The sequence below is a fragment of the Podarcis muralis genome, chromosome 10, assembly GCF_964188315.1.
Source record: "Podarcis muralis chromosome 10, rPodMur119.hap1.1, whole genome shotgun sequence".
Taxonomy (NCBI): Eukaryota; Metazoa; Chordata; class Lepidosauria; order Squamata; family Lacertidae; genus Podarcis; species Podarcis muralis.
Window position 1 is genome coordinate 76,563,174 of NC_135664.1, and position 8,355 is coordinate 76,571,528.

Below are 8,355 nucleotides of genomic sequence, written 5' to 3' on the forward strand. Positions count from 1 at the left end.
TTCTGGGGTTTGGGGAAGGTAGTATTTTTCCATAGTCCCAGAAGTTTTTATTCAGTCATGCTGCTAGAGAGTTTTCCTACCAGAGGCCCACAGTTCATACTGCTATCATACTGATTTTACTGTTGTTTCTGCTTTTGCTGTCATGGAACCGCTGGGTGCAGGGGGGGGCACCAGTTGGGGGACCTACAAGGGAAGAAGGCTTAGATCCTGGGGACTGGTGGGGGGATGGCAGTGAGCAGAAAGAGGGAGGAAAGGGAGCAGACCGGGAGGGGAGGTGTTGCAAGCTGAGGAGGAAACAGGGTTTGGTGAGCAGGAAGAGGCTGGGGCAGAGAGCAGTTTAGGCTCAGAGAGGGGAGAGGAGGGGTCCAGGAGACCCAGAGGAGGCCGGCTGCTGAAGCATCCAGGGAGACTCCCCCTCCTGCTGTGACCAGCTCCCCTCTCCCCTGGTCTCCCAGAGCACACAGAGAAATCCAGTTCAGACCCATGAGCCTGTACATGATATTAATGGGCGTAGGGTTTTTTTGTCCCAACATGCATCACTTTAATATCATTGACAATGAACCGTATTTTCGGCCCATTCACCCCATTTGGAGAAGTCCCTTTGGAGCTCCTTGCAATCCCTCTTTATTTGCTCCGGTTGGCTGGACTCCTTCCTTTATTCCGCAGGGAGCCGCAGGGCCAGCCCGACAAGCTGGGGGACTGAGCAGCCTCGCACGCACCTAGATTTTTCTGTAACACCCCCCCTCCCAAAGAAAGGCTCAACATCCACGCCCATGGGGGCCTGTGGCCAGCCCAGACCCTGGAGCATCTGCATCTCTGCCCCAGCTTGAAAGTTAGGGGCTGCAGTTCTGGCGAACCTTATCTCCCCCTCCCCGTCCAGACAGAGGAATGGCCTTGTGGGGTTGGACAAGAGAGTCCCATCTGGGTGGTGTGGAGTGGGCAGTGTGGGGGCTTCCAACTGTAAAGTAGGGAGGGCCCTCCTGAGTCATCTAGTTGAACCCCCAGCATAGCAGGAATCTCAGCTAAGCATCACAGGCAGGGGGCCATCCAAGCTCCCCCCACCCCACCCAAGGAAGGCACTCTCCCCACTGGCTGTGCTGTACTGCCCTCTCAATGGCCCCTCCTGGCACACTTTCCTGTGGCCAACGACTCTTCCCCAGGGAGGGCATCTGAAGAAGAGACCACCCCCCTGTAGGGTGCTGTGTTGATGTCCGCCAGGCTAAGGAAAAGCAAAGCAGCTGCGCATTGGCACTGAGGGCTCCCAGACTTCAGCCAGTGCCCTCCAGGTTTTCTGAGTGCAGGCATCGTGCTGGCTGGTACTGAGGGGAACTGCAGGCCCATCTGCCTAGGGGGCACCTGCGTGGAGATGGCGGTGCCAGGGAGAAGAGCAGCAGGTTCAGCCAGAGGCTCCTAAAGGCTCTGCCCAGTTTCTTGGCGTGGAAGATGTGACCAGCCAGCAGGGGCTGGGGCTGGCCCCTCCTGGCCCCTGTTACCCAAGGTAAAGGACCCCTGGTCAAGTCCAGCCAAAGGCGACTATGGGGACTTACTTCTGAGTAAGCGTGCATCAGATGGAACGGCAAATCCCTTTGAACCGCGTAGGGGTTACTCCTAAGTAAGCGTGCAACAGGCAGGGCTGCAGAGTGGTGCTTCCAAAAGCAGCCAGTTTGCACATCTCATGGGATTTAATGTCTTGCCATTATAAATGCACGGGGATAAGTGCATTTATAGAGACACATTTCCACAAAACACCCAAACTCCAGCATGTAGCCGCAGGTGGTACAATAGGAGCCTTTCTGCAAATGGCCTTTGCAACACAACTCACTGGGTGGTAACAAAGTAGACACATTGGCCTCTTTGCAACGTAGCCCCGTTTCCTCAATGAATCCACCCATTTCAGTAAAACCAGAGCTGAAATAGTAAGGAGAGCAAAACAGCAGCCCTGTCTGACCCCCGTCAGCCCCCAGACTCCCCCAGTCACGTGGCAGGAGATTCATCCTGAGCCCCCCCCCCTCCGTGAGATGGCTATGACATCATGGATGATCCATATGATCCATTGGTGATCCCCATGATCCAAGCAGACTGGTCCAAAGAGCAGATCTCTAGGCCTGAGTGAAACGGGTCTGCGGTGATGGATTCTGGAGTCAAGAAATCCACCCTTTCCAGTGATCTCTCAGGCTGGCCAGGAAAAGGCAGCGAGCAGGAATCCTCAGGCATCCCGACGGACAGACAGACCTGTCATGTTGCCAAAACACGAACTCGGAGTCTGATCTGATTTAAACTCATTTTGTGACTTCGCTGTTGGATTGTCGGGATCAGCCCCTCCCCCCTCTCCTGATCCCCAGAAGGAAGACGGGAGGGGGGGGAATTTCCTCTCCTCCCCCCCCCACCCGCTCCACACTTTTCCTCCCCTCTCGGCACATCCCTCTCTCATCCCGTCCACACAATCCCAAATCACACCCCCAATACATTGCTCCTCCTCCCCCTCCTCCTCCTCCAATCCGGTTTCTGCTCCAGAAATGTGGGGCGGGGAGCCCCCCCCCAACCTTTCTGCTTCTCCCGGAAGTGGAGCTTCCACTCCGGATTGCTGCTCTGCCCCAAAGCTGGGAGGGGGGCGCTTTCGGAAAGGGGAGGGAGGAGGCAGGGGACCCCCCTCGTGGATGTTGCAGGAAAGGAGAATCGGGAGCGAGGAGAAAGAGGTAAAGGGGTCGCGGGGGGGGGGCGGAGAGGGGGGAAAGGACCCAGAGACCCCCGCCAGCTCCCCCAAGCGCCCCCAGGGGGCTTTCCTCGCAGGGCGGACCCCTCACCCGTCTCCCCTGGCTCTGCGCGGAGAAAAGCGGCCCATGAAAGGGTTAAGCGGCGCGAGAGACGCCTGGATAGAGACCCCCCTGTCCCTCCCATCTTCTCTGGGGGGGGCGCCTCCGGCTGGAGAGATGGGGGCGCAGGGTGTGGGGTGAGCAGAGCCAAGGGAGCCTCTGGATGCAGGGGAGACTCCAGGAGAGAGGGAGGGGGTCAAGGGGGGGAGGGAGAGGAGCATCCATGGGGCAGGGAAGGGCAGCATTGGCGGCGGGGGGGGGGAGATATCGCGTCTCCATTGTGGCAGCTGCGGGGGATCTCTGGTGGAACAGCCTTGGCCTCTCTCTCCCGCCCAGTAATCGACCCCCCCCCTTCAAGGCGACCAGGGAGGGATCCCTGGAAAGTGGGGGTCCTGTCCCCCCACCCCTTCCTTCCTGCAATCTCCATCCTCTTCCTGCCCCATAATCCCCTGCCCTGTCCAGACACAGCGATTCTGCCCAGTCCAACCACTGGTCCCCTGGAGAGGAGAGGAAGTCCAGAGGAAGAGATGTCAGTATTTGTGAAAAGAAAAGAGAAGGTTCTGGCCTCCCTTGGTCGCCTCAGCCTGGTCCTTGGACCCTTGTCAGCATAAAAGAGTCCACGAGAAGAGCATCCTGGCAGAGTACTTTCTGCTTTTACAGTGGTACCTCGGGTTACAGACGCTTCAGGTTACAGACTCTGATAACTGAGAAATAATACCTCAGGTTAAGAACTTTGCTTCAGGACGAAAACAGTAATATTGTGGTGGTGGTGCAGCGGCAGCAGGAGGCCCCATTAGCTAAAGTGGTGCTTCAGGTTAAGAACAGTTTCAGGTTACGAATGGAATTCCGGAACAAATTAAGTACTTAACCCGAGGTACCACTGTCTTCTCAAAAGTCTTTCTGCAAAAGCGACTGACCAACTGTACACACATCAACACTGCCAGCTTTCACCAACCAACCAACCCAACACCAAACTAACATTTCTCACTCTATATATACAACCCGCAGCTTTTTAAGCAGTAAAGAAACAGCGGCCAATTGTTAGCCGTGACAAGAGGGGAGGGGAGAGGCCTTCTCAGAAGCGGCTCTTGGTTTCCGCAGTCCCACCCAGGAAGCAGCCACAAGCCTTTTCCTCTCTCTCAGGCTTCCATCTTTAATTGTCCTTTCTTGAGGATGAGGATAATGTACACCTGTCCTCAGAAACAGGGGTGCAGAGTCCATGGAACGGCTCTCAGGGCTGATAGAGAAGCTGCACCTCGAAAGCATTTCTGTTCCTCTTATTCTTTGTAGGCAATGTCAGAGTGACTGACAAGCTGAGATACAATCCATCAGCATCCGATGACAGCGACTGCATGAATCTTTTGTCACGTGACAAAGACACATGAGAGCAGAAGCAGCCAAGCAGGCTGGGAAGTGCAGGGACTGCACAGTCATTTGGGTCTACTCAATTTATTCAGGCTTAACTGCTAACTGTGGAGTCATTCTGACATGTGACGTAGTAGCCAGTTGCACTTTGTGCTCTCTGTAAGATTTCAGCAAGACTCTGTCTGTCTTCCCAGTCAAAGGACCCCTTTTCTTGATAGACAGTGCCTGTGGCTGGAGGCTCTACACACCGGGTGGGCCTGTGCAGGCCAAAGACTGCCAGTATTAGCAGGTGAGGTGTGTGACCTCCCCAAATTTACAGACTGTATATAAATGAGAAGTGGGTGGGATTATATTTTACAGCAACCCTGTGATTTTCTCCACCCATAAGATTTTGTGAGCTGATATAGCAGTACGAATTCCAAAATAACTTTAAAAACCCCCACAAGATCATCATCATCATCATCATCATCATCATCATCATCACATTTATACCCCCAGGCCTTAGTTTGCCTCCCCATGATCTAGAAAAAACACCAGCTTTGAATCATACAGAGTAAAACTACCAGAACCTTCTTGAACCGATAGGTTAGGAATTATCGCTGTACTTAGATCCGTACTTTTCTATGCCTGAGAAATGCAACCATGACACTGGGAATGTTCAGGAATGCAGGAGAGGATATTTTGTTTGATTATATCCTTTCCAACTTGTGTTAACAAGTTGTACAATTTAGCAGAGTAACATTCCCCCTTTTAAACTTACAGCGGATGCATTTGCTCAGGCTCGCTAAAGCCTCTAAAATAAGATTCCTTGGTAATTTCCACTTTACTCCGTCATAAAAAGATAAGACACGACACAGTCTTCTATAAAAGTATAAAAAGAGTTGACTCACACATTCTGTTCACAAATGGATCCCAGAAGGCGGTGACCCCCAGGCTGCACACCTGGTCCTTCAGGGGCACAGTTACCCCATCTGGACCAGGAGTGCCCCCACCCTCCCCCAGGGACAGTATTTCTGTCTTGTCAGGATTCAACCTCAATGTGTTAGCCACCATCCATCCTCCAACCACCTCCAAACAGACACACAGGGCATTCACCATCTTCACTAGTTCCCATTTAAAAGAAAGGAAGAGCTGGGCATCATCCACATACTGGTGAACACCCAGCCCAACCCCCCTGATGATCTCTCCCAGTGGCTGCATATAGATAGTAAAAAGCATGGGGGAGAGAATGGAGTCCTGAGGCACCCCACAAGTAAGCATCCAGGGGTCTGAACACCACTTTCTGGACATGGCCCAGGAGGAAGGAGGGGAACCACTGCATGGCAGGGCCCCCAGCTCCCCTAGAGGGTCCAGAAGGACACCATGGCCAAAGGTCTTCAAGGCCGCTGAGAGATCCAGCAGAACCAGGAAACAGTTTCCCCCTCAGCCTCTGGCCCGTTGGAGATCATCAACCAGCACAACCAGGGCAATTTCAGTCCCACGATGAGGCCTGAATCCGAATTGGAAGGATCATGGCGGCAGGAGCTTTCCTGGTCCTGCACCCCCAAAAGCTCCAGCCACAAGACTTTCATTAGCTTTGAAGGGGCCACATGATACATTGTGGTCTTTTCTTCGAAAAACAAATATTTTGAATACTTTTACAGTGCCGTATGATGTAAATATGGGATCCGGGTGGCGCTGTGGGTTAAACCACAGAGCGTAGGACTTGCCAATCAGAAGGTCGGCGGTTCGAATCCCCGTGATGCGGTGAGCTCCCATTGCTCGTTCCCTGCTCCTGCCAACCTAGCAGTTCGAAAGCACATCAAAGTGCAGGTAGATAAATAGGTACCACTCCGGCGGGAAGGTAAATGGTGTTTCCATGCGCTGCTCTGGTTCGCCAGAAGCGGCTCAGTCATGCTGGCCACATGACCCGGAAGCTGTATGCCGCTGGCTCCCTAATAGTCAGTGGTCCCTTTACCTTTACCTTTATGATGTAAATTTTGTTTCTGTTTCCCTTGTTCCACATCGGAGAGACTTTGATACACAGCTCTGAGCCCATCTCCCCACTTGAAACTGCTGTGTTTGTAGCACTGCCAGCCTGGGCAGGGGGTTTGGGGGTCCTGGGCTGCCTAGCCAACCAGACCCCCTTCTCAGCCCGGCTGATATGGTCCCAAGGAAAGCAGAGCAGTACGTTAGGCACCAGCTTGGCTGCAGGAGTTGAATGAAGAAGGTGTGCAGGACACCATCCAACCGTCTTAGAGACTCCACTCCGGATTTGTGTGGGTTTCCCTCCATAGCCTTTTCTTCTCCTGAACATAACTCACGAGGCAGTGAAGGTTTAGCACCAGAGCTTTCCTTCTCAATGGGCTCCCTTCCCCGGTTGACGATCCCACCTGCCCTTCACTTTCCTCTGCAGGATGGGCAGAATCTGCCTTCTAGACTGTGGGATTCACTGTTCTTCTCATCCTCTCCATCCACCAGGGCTTGACTTCAGGTGCAGCAGAATTCCCCAGCCCCCCAAGGATTTGAGACCCATCAGCTATCCTCACCTGGTTTTGCCAGCCGGTTGAAGCCATTCCTGGGATTGTGGCCCCTGATTCATCCTGACAGCTTCTGGAAGGGACAGGTGAGAGCTGAGTTGAGGGTGGGGACCACCAAAGGTACTACTGCTCCCATGACACCTCATGACATCATATACCGTATTTTTCGCTCTATAGGACGCACCGGACAATAGGACGCACCTTGTTTTAGGGGGGGGGGAAACAAGGGAAAAAAATTCTCCCCCTCTCTGCCCAGCACCCCTTCAGCGAAGCGGCAGGAGGCGCTGCGCAGAGAGGGGGAGAATTTTCCCCCTCTTGTTTTCCCCCTCTAAAACAAGGTGCCGTTTAAGGTGCGTTCGGTGGCCTTCAGGTGGCTATCTTGGAAGCCTGGAGAGCGAGAGGGGTCGGTGCGCACTGACCCCTCTCGCTCTCCAGTCTTCAGGTTCCTTTCAACCTGCTCTTTGGGCCTGGCAGGGGGAAGCCCACCACCAGCCCCAAAGAGCAGGTCGGGGAGCGGGAAAAGGCGTGCAGCGGAGAGGCTCCTGCCATAGCCCCCCGCGCTCTCCAGGCTGGATAGTTGACACGCGGAGAGGCTCCTGCCGTAGTCGCGCGTCACCTCTCCAGCCGGGAGAGGGTCCCGGGGGGCTTGTTTAGCCGCGGGCGCGCTCTCCTGGCTGGAGAGGTGACACGCAGCTATAGAGGCTCCTGCCATAGTCGCGCGTCACCTCTCCAGCTGGGAGAGGGTCTCGGGGGGGGGGGGCTGTTTTAGCCGCGTGCGCGCTCTCCCGGCTGGAGAGGTGACGCGCGGCTATAGAGGCTCCTGCCAAAACTGCCCGTCATCTCTCCAGCCGGGAGAGGGTCTCGGGGGGCTTGATTAGCTAAAGAAGCCCCCCACGACCCTCTCCCGGCTGGAGAAGTGGTGTGCGGCTAAAGAGGCTCCTGCCATAGCCGCGCGCCACCTCTCCAGCCAGGAGAGGGTCACGGGGCTATGGCTTCTTCGCTCCATAGGACGCACACACATTTCCCCTTCATTTTTGAAGGGGAAAAAGTGCGTCCTATAGAGCGAAAAATACGGTAATAGCTATATTTGAGACAGAACCGGAATGAATTCCTGTCTCTAGAAATAACACAACTTCAGGCCATCAATAATTCAACACTACATATTCAAGGTTGAAGTTTTCACTAGTACAGTTATCCATTTGCCTTTAATATGCAGCTTTTTCAGTGTCACTTTAGGATGGGCTCGAGATCAGGCAGCCCATCATTATTATAAGGAACAGTGGGGGTCTGGGATTCCGATGTGCCAGCTGCTTTCCTTCTGCTTCTCCTGCTCTCTCCATGCAATGTGAGGCATGTAGATGGAGGTCCATCTCCAAGAACAGGAGCTTCCCTGAGCACCCATTCAGCTGACCTATCATTTTCATTTCCAAAATATTGGGAACATGGGTAGGACATGGGAGAATGTAGGAGATGTTAAAATAAGAGAAGGGGCTAATGTTCTCTTCCTTGAAACCCAAACAGGATTTCCTTTCCTCGCACTCTGAAGAAGGTGATGGAGAAGACATTCAGAATTCCAAGGAATGGGGCACCTTTCGTTTCATGAGGAATAGAAATTAAAATGTGTGAAATGTGGGATATGCTTCATTGAATGAGGACAC

General features: G+C 53.7%; 1 long non-coding RNA gene across 1 annotated transcript; it reads left to right on the forward strand.

Annotated features, from left to right (window-relative positions):
- The first annotated feature begins 2,570 nt into the window (after positions 1-2,570).
- Positions 2,571-8,329, forward strand: LOC144329067 (uncharacterized). The gene is made up of 3 exons (XR_013394495.1): positions 2,571-2,696; positions 6,639-6,783; positions 8,219-8,329. It is a non-coding gene; the product is annotated as an uncharacterized LOC144329067 (long non-coding RNA).
- The last annotated feature ends 26 nt before the right edge of the window (positions 8,330-8,355 follow it).